The sequence below is a fragment of the Bos indicus genome, chromosome 5, assembly GCF_029378745.1.
Source record: "Bos indicus isolate NIAB-ARS_2022 breed Sahiwal x Tharparkar chromosome 5, NIAB-ARS_B.indTharparkar_mat_pri_1.0, whole genome shotgun sequence".
NCBI classification, from domain to species: Eukaryota; Metazoa; Chordata; class Mammalia; order Artiodactyla; family Bovidae; genus Bos; species Bos indicus.
Window position 1 is genome coordinate 103,560,798 of NC_091764.1, and position 21,322 is coordinate 103,582,119.

Here is a 21,322-nt window from a genome sequence, read left to right on the forward strand (position 1 = left end):
AAACAAACCCCAAACAAGATAATGAAACCATTCTCAGAAAACTTGACAATGTAATTACTGATACTCATTGGTAAACAAACAAACAAAAATATGTTAAGAGCAGCCAGGGAAGTCTGACACATTATATACAGGGAACAAAAGGATAAATATTACTTACTGACTTTTTGTTGGAGGCAATGAAAGTCAGGTGACAATGTAAAAACATATGTAAAGTATTGGGGTTGGGCATTTGTTAACCTAGAATGGAATCACCCAAGAAAATACTTTTCAAGACTGAATGAAAATTAAAATGATTTCAGGTAAATGAGAGATGATAGAATTGGAGGCCACCAGACACACACTACACAAAACTGCCTCAGAAAGTTCTTCAAGCTAAAGGGAGATGACAGCAGATGAAAACATGGATCCTCTCAAAGCTATAGAGACTGTGCTAAATGTTGATCCTCTATTAGAAGATTTAAGGCAAAAATATTAGCAACAAACTATAAGATTCATAACAAATTTATAAATAGAATGTATGACAATGACAGCACCAATGACAGGAACAGGAAAGTGGAAGAAAAGTATAGTGACTGACATTGCATGTTGTGACATAATATCATTTCAAGGTAAAATGTAATTGAAGATTAATAATTCAACATTGGGCTTTCCCGGTGGTTCAGTGGTGAAGACTCCTCCTAAATCCCACAGACCACGGAGCCACTAAGCCTGTGCACCACAACTAGTGAGCCTGTACTCTAGAGCCCAGGGGCCACGACTACTGAAGCTTGTGCACCATAGAGCCTGTGCACTACAGCAAGAGAGGCCACTGCAATGAGAAACTCATGCCTGCAACTAGAGAGCAGCCTCTGATCTCCACAACTAGAGAAAAGCCCATGCAGCACTGAAGACCCAGCCAGCAAAAAATAAAAATTACTTAAAAATTTTTTAATTAAACATTATAATCACTTAAAATTCTAATACAATTAATAAATCAATACAGTATTTAAATTAAAATGATAAAATATACTCGATTAAAATAAGAACAAAGATATAACATATAGCAGCTGCTGCTGCTACTGCCGCTAACTTCAGTTGTGTCCGACTCTGTGCGACTCCATAGATGGCAGCCCACCAGGCTCCCTGGTCCCTGGAATTCTCAAGGCAAGAACACTGGAGTGGGTTGCCATTTCCTTCCCCAATGTACAAAAGTGAAAAGTGAAAGTGAATTTGCTCAGTCGTGTCCGACTCTTAGGGACCCCATGGACTGCAGCCTACCAGGCTCCTCCGTCCATGGGACTTTCCAGGCAAGAGTACTGGAGTGGGTTGCCATTGCCTTCTCCAACAAATAGCAGGCAAGTACACTTAAACCCAATTATATCAATAATAATATTAACTGTAAATAATTTAAGTACTCCAAATAAAAAACAAGATAATCAGACCAGATAAAATAAGACAAAACAATATACTGTCTACAAACTTATATGTGTTTAAATATAAACATAGAAACATATTAAAGAGGTAAAAATTACATACCATGCAAACACAATTCAGAGAAAACTCTATATAATATCTAAATTAATATCATACAAAGTCAGACTATAAGACAAAGAATTCATTCAGAGAAAAGAAACATTTTATGATAATAAAATACAAAAGAAATTATATAGTATTGAAACTGGTGGGTTAAAAATAAAGTGATGCTTAGAAGAAAATTTAGAACCTTGATGCTTCCTTGATGATTACATTAGAATAAAAATAGAAACAGAAGAAAATGATCCAAGACTCCACCTTAAGAATCTACAAAAGCAACCACAATCATGACGGAAAAGGAGGAATGAAAACTGAGCATAGAAATCAATTAAGAAGAAAGCAAATACACAATCAAGAAAATCAATACAGTCCATTAGTGATTCTTTTAAAAAGAACATTAACATCGATAATCTTCTAGCAAACCAATTAAGAAAAAAGAGGAACACATTAACAGCACCAGTAACAAAAGGAGGAATATCATTGTAGACCTTCCCAACATGTAAAGATATGAGATATGAACCAGTGTTACTAATTTGAAGATTTTTTGTAAAATGGGCCAAGTCCTTAAAAACACATTGCTTGTGAAACAACTCACCAAAATCTGATACAGAAAAAAAGAGAAAAATATGAGTAAACTTATTTGTTAAATAAACAGAATCCATATTATAAAAATTTTCCACTAAGAAAACTGCCAGCTACAAATGCTAGCACTTCCACGGAGCTCGGAAATGACTCCCACAACAGGATAAAGGAAGAGAGGGAGGGAAGGAATGAGGGCAGAAAGGAAGTGTAACACAGAGGCTGTGGTGAATGTAGGAGTTGACCTGCATCTTTCCAACCCTCCCCTCCTGCAATCCTTGCATCTTCATCCCCTCACCATTTTGCACTTCAGTACTGTAGTCCCTGGTGGCTCAGAAGATAATCAAGACTCTGCCTGCAATGCGGGAGACCCAGGTTTGATCCCTGGGTGAGGAAGATCCCCTGGAGAAAGAAATGGCAACTCACTCCAGTATTCGTGCCTGGAGAATCCTATGGTCCATGGGGTCACAAAGAGTAGGACAGGACTGAAGGAACTTGGAGCACTTGCACCACAGTCCTTCACAATTTGTGTGTTCCCTCCCAGATCTTCCACCTGAACTCCATGAAATCTCATTATTTCAAACAAGCTTCTCTACATTCTCCTCTGGTCATTGTTTCCACACTAGATTTATCCTAAACACAGTACTTCACTTCCGGCAATCCACTACTGAGGCTGAAATTTCTCTTCCATACCTGACTCCTAAGGTTGAGCAGAAGAAACTCCAGGAGTTTTGGTGAAAATAATGAAACTACATGCTATTCTAATCTTATTTCTGCTACATCACCACCACTTTGACTTATCTTCACATCATTAAAATATGTCTGAAAATACAGAAAAAAACAGACCAGGAAGAGGAAACTAGTGACAAAAAGAGAAATAGAAGGAACCTGGAACTGTTCATAAAAGTGTGAGAGTATAAGTTAGAGCAATGGTAGTCAGGGTGTACAAACCACAATCAGGATTTAAATATTAGGTCAGTTCAGTTCAGTTCAGTCACTCAGTCATGTCCGACTCTTTGCAACCCCATGAATCACAGCATGCCAGGCCTTCCTGTCCATCACCAACTCTCAGAGTTCCCTCAGACTCATATCCATCGAGTCAGTGATGCCATCCAGCCATTTCATCCTCTGTTGTCCCCTTCTCCCCCTGCCCCCAATCCCTCCCAGCATCAGAGTTTTTTCCAACGAGTCAACTCTTCACATGAGGTGGCCAAAGTATTGGAGTTTCAGCTTTAGCATCAGTCTTTCCAATAAACACCCAGGACTGATCTCCTTTAGAATGGACTGGTTGGATCTCCTTGCAGTCCAAGGGACTCTCAAGAGTCTTCTCCAACACCACAGTTAAAAAACATCAATTATTCAGTCCTCTGCTTTCTTCACAGTCCAACTCTCGCATCCATACATGACCACTGGAAAACCATAGCCTTGACTAGACAGACTTTTGTTAAATATCAGAGCACTTCCAATTCTATACTTCTAAGTATATCTTAACTGGAATTAATAACAAGACATCAGTATTCTTAGGATAACATTGAGAGTTCTAATTTCACATAAAGTTTCAACATCACACACTCCATTTTCACTCAGATGCTGATTTATCAAAATATGGTAGAGACACCTGTAGTATTTCCACAAATTTATCTTCAGTTGGAACCATGATTATGACATTGTGACAATGAGGAAGGTTACCTGAGATGCCAGAAAACAGATTTGTTTAAAACAAAAGTTTCTAACTAAAATTCAAATTCACCTTGAAAATAATTATTTTTATAAGAATGATAAAGAGAATGGAAGAAAACATTTTGAAGAGATGGATAGATTTATGACATAAGTGCTGTAGTGGTCTCACAAATGCATACTTATCAAGCAGTTTTGTATGTCAGGCATACCTCAATAAAGTACTTTTTAAAAAGGAAAAGAATTGTTTCCTTAAGGGCATCAACTAGAATCATCAAAGATCTGCTGAAGGTGAGATTAGAAATGATCACTTTTCCAATGATCTTCCTGTACATAAACACACAAGAGCTGATTGGCTGTGGCTGATAAGGACCTACTGCAGATGTCTTCAGGGCTCCCCTGTCCCACCATCCCATTAGATGGGGTGGTACTATCCTAAGACCAGCCTTCTACCTTAGGGAATTCACTGTGATAACTGACAATATCTTCCTCCAGTCCAGTTGTTCTGATGTGATTAATAACCTGGACATCCAATCTGCAATTGTGATAACAACTAGAAGCATCTCTGCCAAACACTGTGAGCACCCATTCACACCCTAGTTTCACTGCTGTCTTTCCTGCATCCACCTTGGCATAGGTCAAACACACTTAGGTAGAACTGAGTACTTCTTAGGAGTCACATCAGGTCCTCTTAGCTTCAATTCAGTTCAGTTCAGTTCCTCAGTCATGTCTGACTCTTTGCAACACCATGGACTGCACCATGCCAGGTCTCCCTGCCCATCACCAACTCCCGGGGTTTACTCTAATTCAGGTCCATTCAGTCGGTGATGCCATTCAACCACCTCATCCTCTGTCATCCCTTTCTCCTCCCACCTTCAATCTTTCCCAGCATCAGGGTCTTTTCCAATGAGTTGGTTCTTCACATGAGGTGCCCAAAGTCCTGGAGTTTCAGCTTCAGCATCAGTCCTTCCAATGAACACCCAGGACTGATTTCCTTTAGGAGGGACTGGTTGGATCTCCTTGCAGTCCAAGGGACTCTCAAGAGTCTTCTCCAGCACCACAGTTCAAAAGCATCAATTCTTTGGCCCTCAGCTTTCTTTATAGTCCAACTCTCACATTCATACAGGACTACTGGAAAAACCATAGCTTTGACTAGACCCATCTTTTTTGGCAAAGAAATGTCTCTGCTTTTTAATATGCTGTCTAGGTTGGTCATAGCTTTTCTTCCAAGGAGCAAGTGTCTTTTAATTTCATGGCTGCAGTCACCACCTGCAGTAATTTTGGAGCCAAAAAAAAAAAAAGTCTGTCACTATTTCCACTGTTTCCCCATCTATTTGCAAGGAAGTGATGGGACCAGATGCTATGATCTTAGTTTCTGAATGTTGAGTTTTAAGCCAAATTTTTCACTCTTCTCTTTCACTATCATCAAGAGGCTCTTTAGTTCTTTGCTTTCGGCCCTAAGTGTGATGGAATCTGCATCTAAGGTTACTGATATTTCTCCTGACAATCTTGATTCCAACTTGTGCTTCATCCAGTCCAACATTTCTCATGATGTACTCTGCATGTAAGTTAAATAAGCAGGGTGACAATATACAGCCTTGACGTACTCCTTCCCTGATTTGGAACCAGTCTTTTGTTCCATGTCCAGTTCTAACTGCTGCTTCTTAACCTACATACAGATTTCTCAGGATGCAGGTCAGATGGTCTGGTATTCCCATTTCTTGAAGAATGTTCCAGTTTGTTGTGATCCACACAGTTTAAGGCTTTGGCATAGTCAATAAAGTACAAGTAAATGTTTTTCTGGAACTCTCTTGCATTTTCAGTGATCAAACAGATGTTGGCAATATGACCTCTGGTTCTTCTGTCTTTACTAAATCCACCTTGAATATCTGGAACTTCATAGTTCATGGACCACAGCCTTGTCTAACTCAATGAAACTATGAGCCATGCCATGTAGGGCCACCCAAGAGAGACGGGTCTTAGTGGAGAGTTCTGACAAGACGTGGTCCACTAGAGAAGGAAAGGCAGACCACTTCAGTATTCTTGCCTTGAGAACCCCATGAACTCTTAGCTTCACTGCCTCCTATACATGATGCACTTCAGCTACTGTGTTGTAAACTTCAAGACTTCATTTTCCTGCTCCCTCAACATCCCTGCAAATGTGGTGTGAGCTCCCCACTCGATTCATCAGGTACACCATTGTGATGAGATTTTCCCTGCTACAAGTGCCACTTCTGGCCTCCTCTGACTGTGACCTAGGGACATTTAAATGCACCACTGAATTTCTCTCACAGCTTTTCCTTGTGTAACTGCACCATGACTTCGGGTATGGTCACTTGTCCATGGGTCTTCACATGCCCTTGTGGGGTCACCATTGCTTGGCTGAGCCTGTTCTATTGGCACATCACCCACGTACCAACCTGATGGAGTGTGGTGACTCTGACTTTTAGGACCAATGAGGATAATAAACCTTGTTGCCTACAACCCTCCTATGACACCCCACCCCCATCAATGTAGCCACACCCTACTGACCATTATGTCAAAGAATACAGAACAATTACCATGCTAAGACTGTGTCACAGAGGTCGAATCCAGAAGCTAATCTGTATGAAACTTTTGACCTCACCTCTGCCTCCTGTGACACATCACAAAGACCCTTCACCCAAGTATGTTCTAAAGGCTGTATCCGTAATCTCAAGTCATTCTGGTAATAAGACAGAGGCTTTTCCTGCTAGAGATCCCCACACAAACCAGACAGGACTTACCTGAGCAGACTACTCCAGCATCCCAGTCGTGGGAATAGCTATCATTACGATAGTCTATAATATTAGAATGCCTACAGTCACTGACAGTTGACTCTGTCCCATCACATGAAGTATACAAAAGCCAAATGGGGCCAAGTCCTGGCCCAAAATAAGCCCCTCCAGGAAAACCAATGGCAGCTCCACACCCCAGCTGTCTGCACACTACAGATGCATCCTTCAAGGTCCAGTCCATATCATCCACTGTGCCCCATTCTCCTTGGTGCTTCACTTCCACTCTCCCCTCACAGCGGTGGGCTCCATCCTTCAGCCTCAGCTCCAGAGCTGCAAAAGAGACACGCGACAGGAAAGATTTTAGGAGACTTAGAGTGGTATAATATTTAAAACATTAGCCCTTTGAAAAGCAAAACAGTGCATGGGATATAGTATGTCCTGACTTCTGTGGTATAAACATTCCCAGCGTGGCCAACTCTAAGCCCCCAATGTGCCATCACTGAACACCGAGCAGGAAGGGAGGCACCAAGTATTTCTCAGGAGCCTGTAGAACCAGCTCCAGGGACACCATCGAGGACAGGCCTCCAGAGACTCTGGATGCTGCCCTCCCTGTAGATGCTCCCAAGGCTACTAGGGCCCAGCTTCTCCATCTCAGTTGCAGCTCATGGCCTGGGATCCAGGGAGGAATCCTCCTTCTCCTTTCCTGTCCATAGGAATCATCTCATCCAGCTCAGGAACAGAGGGCTGGGGTAATGGGCTCTAAAATGTCCTGCTTATTCCTGCCATCTTGTGTTCATGTCTTTGGGTAATTCCACACTCCAATGTACCTAGTAACATGCATCTAACAAATGGAATTTGAGGAAAGTGATCAGATGTCACATTAGTGATTAAGTCACTAAATGACTCTGGTTTCTGCATATAGAAAAGAGTTCATTAGTAGGAACATCATAGATGGAGACATTACCAGTGTTCAGTTCAGTTCCGTTCAGTCGCTCAGTCATGTCTGATTCTTTGAGACCCCATGGACTACAGTACGCCAGGCCTCCCTGTCCATCACCAACTCATGGAGTTTACTCAGACTCATATCCATTCAGTCAGTGATGCCATGCAAGCATCTCATGCTCTGTCATCCCCTTCTCCTCCCACCTTCAATCTTTCCCAGCATCAGAAGACTCTATTAAAAAAAAAAAAGAACTAACCAGATATTTTGTGATTCTTTGATAGCTCAGTTGGTAAAGAATCCACCTGCAATGCAGGAGACCCCGGTTCAAATCCTGCATCAGGAATATCTGCTGGAGAAGGAATAGGCTACCCACTCCAGTCTTCTCTTGTGGCTCACCTGGTAAAGAATCAGTCTGCAATGCTGGAGACCTGGGTTTGATCCTTGGGTTGGGAAGACCCCCTGGAGAAGGGAAAGACTACCTGCTCCAGTAAGGCCTGGAGAATTCCATGGACTGTGTACAAAGAGTCAAACATGACTGAGTGACTTTCACTTCTTCAATTCTTCAACCAGATATTTTGAAGCTGAATAATAAATGAATGGGCTTCCCAGGTGGCACTAGTGGTAAAGAACCTGTCTGCAAGTGCAGGAAATGTAAGAGACTCGGGTTTGATGACTGGGTCCGGAAGATCCCCTGGAGGAGTGCATGGCAACCCACTTCAGTATTCTTGCCTGGAGAATCCTATGGACAGAGCAGCCTGGTGGGCTACAGTCCATAGGGTCACAAAGAGTCAGACACGACTGAGGCGACTTAACAGGCACAATACAATGAGGAAACTGAAGAATTCAGCACAGAGATTCAACAACAGACTTGACCAAGGGAAAGAAAAAGAAAAAAGAATCAATGTGTTAGAAGAAAGACTAGTTGAAAGCATCCAAGTAGAGGAGCCAAAAGAGAATGAAAGGAATATAGAAAGCCTATATATAAAGACCCTATAAAGAGAAACAGTGTATGGACCGGAGTCATAGCAGAAGAAGTGAAGGAGAAAAGAATTAAGGTCTGAGGACTTCCCTGGAGGTGTAGTGGTTAAGAATCCACCTGCCAATGTAGGGGACATGGGTTCAATCCCTGGTCCAGGAAGATTCCACATGCCGCAGAGCAACTAAGCCAGTGTGCCACAGCTGCTGAAACGTGTGCACCTAGAGCCTGTGGTCTCCAGCAAGAGAAGCCACTGCAGTGAGAATTCTGTGCACTGCAGCGAAGAGTAGCCCCTCCTTACCACAGCTAGAGAAAGCCCGCATGCAACAAGGAGACCTAGCACAGCCAAAAATAAATAATTATAACCAGGTTCAATGCAAGATACTGGATGCTTGGGGCTAGTGCACTGGGACGACCCAGAGGGATGGTATGGGGAGGCAGGAGGGAGGAGGGTTCAGGATGGGGAACACATGTATACCTGTGGCGGATTCATTTTGATATTTGGCAAAACTAATACAATTATGTAAAGTTTAAAAGTAAAATAAAATTTAAAAAAATAAAATAAAAAATAAAGAGCCAAATATAGTGACTAACACATTATAGATACTCAATAAAAGTCTATATACTTAAAAAAAAAAAAAAAGAAAGAAAGACAGGCTGCAAATTTCCAAACATGGGGAAAGATCTGGACATCTAAGTTCAAGAAGTTAATAAGTCACCCCAAAATTTCAATCCAAAACAACCTTCTCCAAGACTCACAGAGTAAACTGTTCAAATGCAAAGAGAAAGAGAGAATTCTGAAAGTCTAAAGAGAAGAAAAAAATCTGTCACCCAAGAGAACTCCCATAAGGATATCAGCGGATTTGTCCAAAGAAACCTTGCAGACCATGAAGAAGGATTGATAACATACTCCACTCTCACTCAGTGGAAAGCAGCTCCCAGGGAGGGAGGGACAAGAGAGGGCATGAGAGAAAGTGCTCCCTACAGAGTCACAGCAGATCCTGGGAGGGGAAAGGACCATCCCAGGCCCCCAGCACATCAGGAAATGAGTCACGGGGACCGGGGCAGGGACTTGGGAACTTATACATGTGGGGCTGCACATCAACTGATCTTTACAAACAGAGGGACAAGTCATTCATTGGAAGGACTGATGTGGAAGCTGAAACTCCAATATTTTAGCCACCTAATGTGAAGAGCTGACACATCTGTAAAGACCCTGAAGCTGGGAAAGAGAGAAGGTGGGAGGAGAAGGGGACGACAGAGGATGAGATGGTTGGATGGCATCACCGACTCAATGGACATGAGTTTGGGTAGACTCCGGGAGTTGGTGATGGACAGGAAGGCCTGGCGTGCTGCGGTCCATGGGATCACAGAGTCAGACATCAGTGAGCGACTGAACTGAACTGAACTGAACAGACAAGAGGTCCCCTCTCCTGGATGCAGTCTTCTCTGCTCCCTAATGGACACCTGGTGGGAACAGATGAGGCCAGCAGGCAGAGTCTCTCACAGAGCCCAGTGCTAGGCAGACATGGCAACAAGCAGGGGGGAGCCCGAGAGATGGGGGAGAGGAGCCAGAGAGAGGCAGGCAGGTGTATGATTATCTCTGATCCAGTTACATGCAGCGGCCATGACACCCAGCCCTGTGGACACCCCGTGTGCTTCACAGACCAACGGACTCACTCCCTGCTCAGCAGCTCTGTTCCTCTCACACAGACAGGCTCCACCTCCCCTCACACACACACACACACACACACAGCCTCACACACTACTCACACACTCCTCACTCACCCTCACTCACCCACACTCACCCACACATACTCCTCACACACCTTAATACATCACTTGCACACTCCTCACACACTCCACAAACACATACACTCTTCACACCCACATACACCCTCACACATACACACACTCACACACACACTCTTCATACCCTCACACACACACACCATCACACACTCCTCACCTGCACATATACACACACATACACACACACAATCACAGAGCCTACAGGAGCGAAGACACAGGAAACACAGGGACTCAGGGGCGGTGCTCACACACCAGGCATGTGGAGCGTGTGGGAACAGCCCAGAGTCCCAGCTGAGCTCAGTCACTGGACCTTCCACACACTGAGAGCCACTGGGACTCCTAGAAGCTCCCTGAAAACAAGAGAGACCATGGAGGACACTTAGGCTGACCCAGCTCGATCCAGACAAAACCTCACGGCTCTGTAAAATCTGCCATTATGACCAATGGACACCTCCCCCCACCCCACCATAGGAGAGGAACCAGTATTCACATCAGCATGGTTCTCTTTTGGTCAGAAACACTGAGGCCAGGTTCCACAACTCCAGACACCTTTCCCTTCATCAAGGTGTCCTCTCCCCTGCTGTGAACCAGGACAGAGGGGCAGCTCTTACCTTGACCACCCACCATGGTGCCAAGGAGGAGGACACAGAGTCCCTGCAGGGAGAGGTGTCGGCCCAGAGCCATCCTGACCCCACGTCCTCAGGGTCACAGTCCCAGCTGCAGGATCAGCCTGTGAGGAGGCGTCAGGGTGCCAACCGGGGTCTATATAGACCTCCCATTATACCCTCCCTCCTGAGAGCCAATAGCGACACCTTTTACCATTTCAGGCACTATCAGAGGCTGCATCTGCCCCTTTCTGAAGCTCAGACACCAATGAGCTTCTGAATCTTCAACATCTCCTTATATGAGCAACACGGTCCTTTGACTTCCTGCTTCCGTAGTCCTGAGAGCTGGGTCCCACCACTGGGACTGGGGTAGAAACAGTTCATCAAAAATCATGAGTGCCTTTCTCTCCCCTGATCACCCTGGTCAATATCTGCAGACTTGAGATCTCACAGGGTCTGGGTGTGGGATCTGTTGACCGGTGGAGAATAACTTTTGTAGAATCGAGCATTGATCTTCCCCGGCACTGAGCTCAGGGTGGAAGCAGAGAACTACAAGAAGTCTTGAAACACAAGAGTATTTATCAGGTCAGCAGAAAACGAGGGCCAGGAGTACAGGAATTCTCAGGTGACTGTGAAGCCATGAAGTGAGACCCATCAAGTTGGGCAGATGAGATTGCAGGGTTTTTCCCCTTCTCAGAATGATCTGGACACTTGGTCCTGGAGCATGTGCCTGCATGCTCAGTCCTGTCTGACTCTTTGAAACCCCTGCACTGTAGCTTGCCAGCCTCCTCTGTCCAATGGATTTCCCAGGCTTGAATACTGGAGGGGGTTACCATTTCCTTCTAAAGGGATCTTTCTGACTCAAGGATCAAATCTGCTTCTCCTGCATTGGCAGGCGGGTTCCCTATAGGGACATTCAGACGTGTTAAATCCCTTTCCCTTTAATGCATTTCATTTTATGTGAAGTATCTCCTTCAGCTAGTCACTAAATAATGCTGACAGAGAGGAAGAGATTGCTATTAAAGGAAACAAAAAGAAAGTAGGAGTCATCATTCAACTCTAGCCCACCAAAATAGGAGCAGGGATCTCTAGAAGAAAACATGGGGCTTCACTGATGGCTCAGCAGTAAAGAATCCGCCTACAAAGCAAGAGACATGGATTCAATCTCTGGGTCGGGAAGATCCCCTGGAGAAGGAAATGGCAACCCACTCCAGTATTCTTGCCAGGACAATTCCACGGACAGAATGGCCTGGCCAGCTACAGTCCATCGTGTCGAAATGAGTTGGGCACGACTAAGTGACTAAACAACAAAAACAAGAAGAAAATTATACTTTAGAAAGACTAAAGTTTTCTAAACTTCACATGTACCCCCTTTATATGCTGAGAGTATGGTTTGATAAGATTCAGAATACTTTTGTATTATAAAACCATAACTAAAGAAGACACAGAATATAATTTAAGGGAACAGCTCCAGAGAGATGGGGAAATAGAAAGTCTGCTACATGATAGCTGCAGGCAGGGGGCAAAGAAGGGGTGAGTGAAGCAGAGAAGAGAAAGGGGTTCATGCTGCCTGAAACTACCAATGAACCCACCTCCTCTGTTCTGCATTTAAGAGGAAAGGTGGCGGCAAGAATGGAATCCCAGGTGGGTTGAGGGGACAGATGCAAGCAGGAGGGATGATGTCCAGTGTGGCCATTGCTGCCTTGTTCTGTTTCCACTCTTCAGAGAAGTCCCAGATGCTCCCCCAGAAGGTACCCCAGGGATGAATAGAGAGACTGAGAAGGGCCGTAAGTAATGCAAGATAGAGCTCCCCCATCGAAATTCAAGGTCACTAATGTGCTGCCCCCTTTTCCTCATGCTGCCTCAGGCTCAAGATTCCCATGATGAAGCCCTATGGTCCACACAACCCCACCCTGAGGCCCCCTCACCCTGACTCCATCTTTTCAGCACAGACGTGGAAGGAAGCATCTGTGACTCACAGACCCCAGGATCCCCACCGGAGCTGAGACAGCTTCAAGAGCCACCCACAGCCCACCTTAAGGTCTCAGTAGGGCCAACACTGAGGGCAGCTGCAGGTTAGTCCACAGCCCTGCCACATACCCCACCAGAGGGACCCCTCATCCCAGTCAGCAGACACAACTTCTCTGTCCCGCCATGCCTGTTCTTCATACTTGAGACGGGAGAAAAGACAGTTGAACACATGCTTTTCTTCCTCTAAATATGCTAATATTTACCCATTATTGATTTAAGTATCACTTCCTTGTCATCAGGTCCTCTCACACTCAAGCCCCATGACTGTACCTGACCCCATCTCCTTCTATATCTGGACATTTAACACGTTAATGATAAAAACTTACTATAAATATCAAAACCAAAATTTATACTCAGTTGCTGAAGTAAGACCAGGATCTGCTCGGTCACTTAGAATTGATGCTCTACTCTCTCTGGGCCCAGAGTCATCATTCCTTACCCAGTTGTGGAGTCCACACCATCACCAGAAACCACCAGCTAGACACCGAGAACACAGGACGTGCTTCCTGAGGTCCAGTCATCCCTCCCACAGGATGACACAGGGATGCATTTAGTGAACCAGGTACACATGGTCTCAACTTTGGATGGAGATCTCACAGGTAAGATGCTGTTAGCAGCTCCAGACCCTTTATAGAAAGGGATGGGCTATAAAGAGTGGCAAACTCAGGGCTGGCAGCCTGTCCCCACAGCACCCTCTACCCCAGAGCTGGGGGTGCAGGGTCAACATGGACCAAGTCACCCTCGGATGAAGCTACATCTTTCTGACACATAAAGAAATCTCAGTATCCAATCTCATCAAAGATTTGAAGGAGGAAAGTTTTAGGGAGGACACTAACCCAGCTGTGTCCACAATGAACATGAGAGAGTGCAGGTACAGGGTCAGGAAAACAGGCTCGGGAGCCAGACTGCCTGGTCTTGACTCACAGTTTAGCCACATGCCAAGTGCAGGCCTTGAACAGGGGGTTCTTACACTCTCTGATTAGTAAAAGGAGGGTGATGATCCCACCAAGACGACTGATTTTGGTGAGGATTAGGTGAGTTGGCATTAGCATGTGATATTACAACACTAGTTAACAGTAGTACATGTGCCGATGCTGATGTGCTCAGTCGTGGCCAACGCCTTGCGAACCCATGCCAGGTTCCTCTGTCCATGGAACTCTCCAGGCAATAGCAGTAGTGCATAGTAGTAGTAGTATGTACTACTGTTAACTTGCTTTCCTGATGGCTCAGATGATAAAGAATCTGCCTGCAATGCAGGAGATCTGAGTTCAATCCCTGGGTCAGGAAGATTCTCTGGAGAAGGAAATGACAACCCACTTTGGTATTCTTTCCTGGGAAATCCCATGGACAGAGGAGCCTGGAGGGGCTACAGTCCATAGAGTCACAATGAGTTGGTCACAGCTGAGTGGCTAACACACATACTTACACATGTAGTAGTAGTAGAGAAGCAGTGTTAGGGCATCTCCCACCATCTCATCCCAGGAATCCCAGGACTCTAGAACAGGAATTCAATTCTGTGACCTGGAGCCCTGACTGAGGCTGTCAGAACTCTCCCAGGAACCACATGCTGCGATGGTCATTGGTGCCAATCAGAGTTGTGAGTCTTCCACACATCACTCCTTCTCTCTGTGCCCCATGTAACTGCTCAAGAACCTCGACCTTACCATTGGTGAGCTTTTGTGAATTAAGTTGTTTACTTAATCATTTTACCTTATAAACTCGAATATACTTTTTGTAAAACATTTTGTGTCTAATTCACCTCCATATCCCCAGTGCTTGGCTAACTAAAAATCGTAATGATGTCTCTTGTATACCTGAATGAATGAATGTCAGCCTGGTATTTTACACAAATCATTTCAATCAAAAAGAAATCTTTTGAGAAATAATTTAACTTGTTGTGAGGATGTAACAGCACAATGCAAGCTGCATCATTTGTTTTAATGATATTTCAATACTGTTAAATGGTATGAGCTATATATGGTTCACTTCAACACCTTTATGCAATGCATGCAGTAAATTTCAATAACTAGAAACAACCTAGCCCCAGTACAAGAGCAGTGCTGAGACAGCCAGTTCTAAACATGTATAAACGCTGCAAATTTCTTTGTATATCTGAAGATAAAGAAGACAAACCACAGAACACTGACAGGTGAAGACCATGAAGCCTCCTGTTCTGGTCTTAATCAGATATGGCCAAGTGGTCAGGATGTTTAAGTATTTATCATTTGGCATATTTTCAATTCAAACCACACACAACTGTAACAGGAAGAAATTTTGTTATAAAAAAATTTAAACATCTTCTATGTTGAATTAGAAGTACAGAAGTAAAGAGCAGAAAGAATCTTGTTCTTTTACTTAGGCTAACTGTTTGTCCTTATGGATTGTGAAGCAATACAACATGTAGCATTATTATCCCCAAATCACCATGAGAAAATGGTGGTCAGAGGTTCAGTAATCTCTTTGCTAGGAAAGTTAATAATTAAACCTGCTTGCTTGAGGAAAATTTCCTCAGGACCAATCAGACAGACTAAAATACAAAATATTTTTAAATTAAAAAAGAGGTATACAACTCTAAAGGAAAAATTTAACTGAGTTGTTAAACCAAAGCATTGGAGACCCCTTCACCATCTGTGTTCCTTGCATGGATGGGACCAAGGTTAGTAAAGACTCCTTTACCAAAGACCACTTCATCACAAGAGCATGAAGGAAAGAGCAAGGTCATGAGCAGGCTGAGGTCCAGCCCATCATCTCTGTTCAGCCCGTTACAGTCTATAACCAGAAACATCGAACAGAGCGTGGCACTGAATTGGCCTCATTCACTCCTCCATAGTGCAACACCAGATACCCAGAGACAAGAGCAGATCAAAGCTAAGAAATCAAAGACAAGCATATTCTAAGTGGAGAGCATGCAGACAAAGGGTATTCCTTGCTGCTGTCGGAAAGAAGCCCTCCCACCCCAGGCACCACCTGTGGGAGGAGAGACAAGAAGATGCCTCCTGAAAGAGAGGAAAACCAGTCTCAGCAGGGAGCTTGAACTAGAAATGACAAGACAGTTATTACCATGAACCCGAGCTAAGTTGAGGGATAAATTTTAAATGGGAGAGTCTGTGTGAACTTCATGGAAATTTCAGTCCACACAAACATCCCTTGCTAGTGCACAAGATGAAATCGGTGATAAATATAGAGAATATTACATTTATGTATATTTCAGTTCTAGAGGACACACTTTTAAGCCCATTACAGAAAGAAAATTCGTAAATCTTCTCTTGTTTTTAAAAGCACAGAGTTGTCACCTCTGTGAACTCTTTTTATTTCCTCCAGCTCAAAATTACTGCTGTGTTTATTTAATCTGTAAAACCTTGCTCACTGTCTCTAAAGTGGGGGCTTCTTGAGAGGAAGTATTGTGTCTTACTCTTCAATATCTCTTTAAAGTCAAGTAAAGACACATAGAGAGAGCTTAACAAATAGTGGATAAAGAAAGAAATGAATGAATAAACAAATGCTGAAAATCACCCTGCAGTTAGTGATACTGAGTGGGGAGGGTGGTGGGGACATGGGAGACACGAATCTGACTACTCCCACTCAGCACAGACAGAAGTGGAGTAAGGAGCCAGAGACACATCAGACAAAGGAACCAGATACAGAAGGCCTTCTTCAAATCCCATTCTGTGGACGGTCTAATGACATTTAATTTCTGCACAAAATTGTACCTCAGAAACTCCACCAAGGCAAGAAAACAACTGACAGCATTGCTACCAAGGATGTGGCATCAATAGTAATATTCATCAAATAGCTGTTTTTCTATCTCCCAGTGACTCATTCTGGCCAATGAAACGTGGGTGTTGTCACCTGTGTCACTTCTGAGTAGAGGCATGAAAACCCCATGCGACTCTCTGGTTTCTCTCTTTCCTGCCCCAGAAGCTGCGTGTTCCACTTGGTACACGTGTAAGCTAGTGGAGCCTCACTGACCACAGCACGTTGGCAGGTTGGTAATGAATGTGTGTATGCATGTGTGTGTTCCTTCTGAGATTTGGGAGTCAGTTGTTCCAGCATCAGAACAGAGCCTATTCTGAAGACTTGAAAGGAAGACAAAATCTGTCACATAAAGCAGGTACTTTTCTGGATCTCCTCTTCCTTCTGTGTCTTCATCCCAAGCTGCTTCCTCAGGTCTCAACTTGATTCCTCTTTGGGGCTTGGTTGATTCCTAGTCACCATCACTGATTGACCAACAACTAGACCTAAACGTCTGCTTAAGAGCATCCACACCTGGTGCAGCTCCTCCTCCCTTTAGATCAGTCTGTGCTGACAGTTGTGCTTCCATTTCCCCATTTTTGTCTCTGAGCATCTTGACCTTCATCCTTAAACAGCTCTCCTTTGCTCTGAGTTAGTCAGTTCATCATCTTTCATCTTATTTTTACATTCCACCAATCCTGTACTAATGAAAAAGCAGCATGTACTTTCCAAACCTCTTCTGTTTCTTCTTGATTTCTGGAACAAATCTGATTCCTGGATTTAGTTCTTCATGTAGTTAATTAAATTCTTCACCTTTGGGTAAGAAATAATTTTGCTGAATTTTTTTTTCCCTCAACTGAAGAAAATGGCACATTCAAAACCTATCTCCTTGTGACCATGTAACCGAAAGGTATGTGTGAGGGGTCCGGCTGCTAACCACTAAAAAGCCAGCATACAGGCCAGGTGGGTGGAAAGGAAAGTTTGTTTTATTCCAGATGCCAGCAACTGGCAGGGAGGGTGGTGGACATCTGTACAAGGGCCGACTCCGCCCACCCCATGACAAGAAGAGGGTGAGAGCTTCTATAGACAGAGCTGAGGTGGGGGGAGGTTATATGCAGAAACAGCACACTCATCTCTAACAGTCATCTTCAAATTGGTCATCAGTGGTCTGATTAGCATCATCTTGGTGGTTTTCAGTTCAGTTCAGTCACTCAGTCGAGTCCGACTCTTTGCGACCCCATGGGCTGCAGCACACCAGGCTTCCCTGTCCATCACTAACTCCTGGAACTTGCTCAAACTCATGTCCATTGAGTCGGTGATGCCATCCAAAACATCCACTGGTTGTTTTAGGTACAGTTGATCTTTAGTGCTTGGGTGTACTTGTTCCCATGTCTTTGTGGTCAGTTCTCAGAATTGTGGATGCTCAAGTCCTGGATACAGTGTGGTCATCATGTAGTTCACTGCTCCGCCTGGTGTTTTGTGTCTATAAGACAGCTCACAGGACATGGCTCAGAATATCATCTGTAACCCTTGAGAAAGAACTAAAGGTCCTTGACTGTGCTTAATGACTACATTATTAATACTTAGTCTCCTCTGACTGTTTTCCTTTGTTTCCACGTTTCTCACTTCTCCAATTAAACGTATTCTTTGACTAAAGTTTTCCACAGGCAAAAGGCAGGCAGAAGACACGGTGAGGGGGCAAGGATCATAGAGTCCTCTCTGCTTCAACCACAGCCCTAGGGCTCCCCTCAGGATTTGGAAGGGGCTGGTGCAAGGAGAGGCTCTGAAGAACACGTTTCATCAACTTCACGATTAACCCACCTCTGCTCAGAGCTCATGTAATTACCAACTGCAGAGCTATTGAGTTCTTGTGGGTGGTGATTCTTAAACCACTGCAACCTAAGGTTAGTGCCTCTGGGGTGGCACTCAGAGTTCAAAGCCTGAGTGATTGCTCAGACTCAAAGTCTATGAACTGAGGCTCTATTCCATGTGGAGCTTTGGTGCAGATGAGTTCTGCCCGCAGACCAGCCTCAGAACACTGGAAATACAGCAAAATATGTTCCTCCTTTAACATGAAAGACTCTGTGAACAGATCTCTTTTTCTTGTCATTGAATGCTTCCCAATCTGGGCATGCTAACCAAGGCTCCTGCAGTCTTCAGGCATTGTCTGAGGCCTTGCCAGGGCCCAGGATTGGAGTGAGGCCTATGCCTGTGTATAAGCTCTATATTTTCCCTCTCTATAACTTCACAGATGCTCAGCTAATATTTATTGAATGGCTGAATGACACTGTACTAAATATTGAAGATAAGTTGTCTTAAATATAAAGAAATGTTTCTGAGAACATCATTTAGCTAATATTTTTGTTTTAAAGGCAAATGTTTATGGCAATTAGCAAGGCAGAATTTGATTTTCAAAAACAAGCAGCTATCACCAACAAATATGTCACAACAAACACTGCAAATCTCTATCTCTAAGGATACACAAGGCAAACCACAAAGTACCTACATGTGGCTTCTTAATAAGTCTTAATCAAACACAACTGAGGAGACAGGATATTCATATGGTTTATCATTGACAGTTTTTTCATTAAAACCACATAGCAATATCACAGGAAGAAAATTCGCGTTTAAAAAAGTACAGCTGCACCATTGATATGACATAAGGAAGGAGATAAGGTGCCAAAAGACTTCTTTGGCTTAAAATAACAGACAGCTTAATTAGTGTTTCACTTTTCAAAGGAGAGTCCTCTTCAGCTGATCTTGAAAGATGATGTGGAGACCAGGACAACTCAACTGTTGTGCACAACAGTTAGAACTGGGAACTGATAATTTTGGATACTGTTGCTCTTTGAGTCCCTTCTTGTTACTTTTTGTGAATCTACTGTAGATTTTTACATTTCTATTGCCACATGGCTCACATAAAACATCTTAGAGGGACAACAGTAAATACTACACTGATAACAAATTAATTCCAATGACATGCAAAAGCTCTACCTTTTTATCCCCTTCTACGCATTTTGTTTTGGATGTCACAATTTACCTCTCTCTACCACAGGACTGGAAAAGGTCAGTTTTCATTCCAATCCCAAAGAAAGGCAATGCCAAAGAATGCTCAAACTACCGCACAATTGCATTCATCTCACACGCTAGTAAAGTAATGCTCAAAATTCTCCAAGCCAGGCTTCAGCAATACATGAACCGTGAACTTCCTGATGTTCAAGCTGGTTTTAGAAAAGGCAGAGGAACCAGAGATCAAATTGCCAACATCCGCTGGATCATAGAAAAAGCAAGAGAGTTCCAGAAAAACATCTATTTCTGCTTTATTGACTATGCCAAAGCCTTTGACTGTGTGGATCACAATAAACTGTGGAAAATTCTGAAAGAGATGGGAATACCAGACCACCTCATCTGCCGCTCTGCCTCTTGAGAAATTTGTATGCAGGTCAGGAAGCAACAGTTAGAAATGGACATGGAACAACAGACTGGTTCCAAATAGGAAAAGGAGTACGTCAAGGCTGTATATTGTCACCCTGTTTATTTAACTTATATACAGAGTACATCATGAGAAACCCTGGACTGGAAGAAACACAAACTGGAATCAAGATGGCCAGGAGAAATATCAATAACCTCAGATATGCAGATGACACCACCCTTATGGCAAAAAGTGAAGAGGAACTCAAAAGCCTCTTGATGAAAGTGAAAGTGGAGAGTGAAAAAGTTGGCTTAAAGCTTAATATTCAGAAAATGAAGACCACGGCATCCGGTCCCACCACTTCATGGGAAATAGATGGGGAAACAGTGGAAACAGTGTCAGAGTTTATTTTGGGGGGCTTCAAAATCACTGCAGATGGTGACTGCAGCCATGAAATTAAAAGACGCTTACTCCTTGGAAGGAAAGTTATGACCAATCTAGATAGCATATTCAAAAGCAGAGACATTACTTTACCAACAAAGGTTCGTCTAGTCAAGGCTATGGTTTTTCCTGTGGTCATGTATGGATGTGAGAGTTGGACTGGGAAGAAGGCTGAGCGCCAAAGAATTGATACTTTTGAACTGTGGTGTTGGAGAAGACTCTTGAGAGTCCCTTGGACTGCAAGGAGATCCAACCAGTCCATTCCGAAGGAGCTCAGCCCTGGGATTTCTTTGGAAGGAATGATGCTAAAGCTGAAACTCCAGTACTTTGGCCACCTCATGCGAAGAGTTGACTCATTGGAAAAGACTCTGATGCTGGGAGGGACTGGGGGCAGGAGGAGAAGGGGACGACAGAGGATGAGATGGCTGGATGGCATCACTGACTCGATGGACGTGAATCTCAGTGAACTCTGGCAGTTGGTGATGGACAGGGAGGCCTGGCGTGCTGCGATTCATGGGGTCGCAAAGAGTCGGACACGACTGAGCGACTGATCTGATCTGATCTGATCTGATATTGTATATCCACTAACAAAATATTTTTCTCTATAGCTATTTTAATACTTTCTTTAGACTAAAGCTAATTGATTAGCACACTACCATATTACAGTGTCAGATGATGCTGAATTGGATTCAGTATTTACATTTACAAGTCTGTTGCATGCATAAGTGAAATGCATATTTTCACTTCTTTCATATAAAAATTAGCATCCTTCATTTAGTTTGAGGAACTCCTCTCAGCAATCTTGTAAGACAAGCCTAATGTTGGTGAATTCCCTCAACTGTTGTT

General features: G+C 43.6%; 1 protein-coding gene and 1 long non-coding RNA gene across 2 annotated transcripts in view; one reads left to right on the top strand and one right to left on the bottom strand.

The window, feature by feature from the left end:
- The window catches only part of LOC109558319 (antigen WC1.1-like), a 168,969-nt gene that overhangs the window by 63,565 nt on the left and 84,082 nt on the right, over positions 1–21,322 (bottom strand).
- Positions 16,805–21,322, top strand: part of LOC139182970 (uncharacterized) — a 57,291-nt gene continuing 52,773 nt past the window's right edge. The window contains exon 1 of the long non-coding RNA XR_011566472.1: positions 16,805–16,876. This is a non-coding gene — a long non-coding RNA (uncharacterized lncRNA). The remainder of the gene's footprint in view (positions 16,877–21,322) is intronic.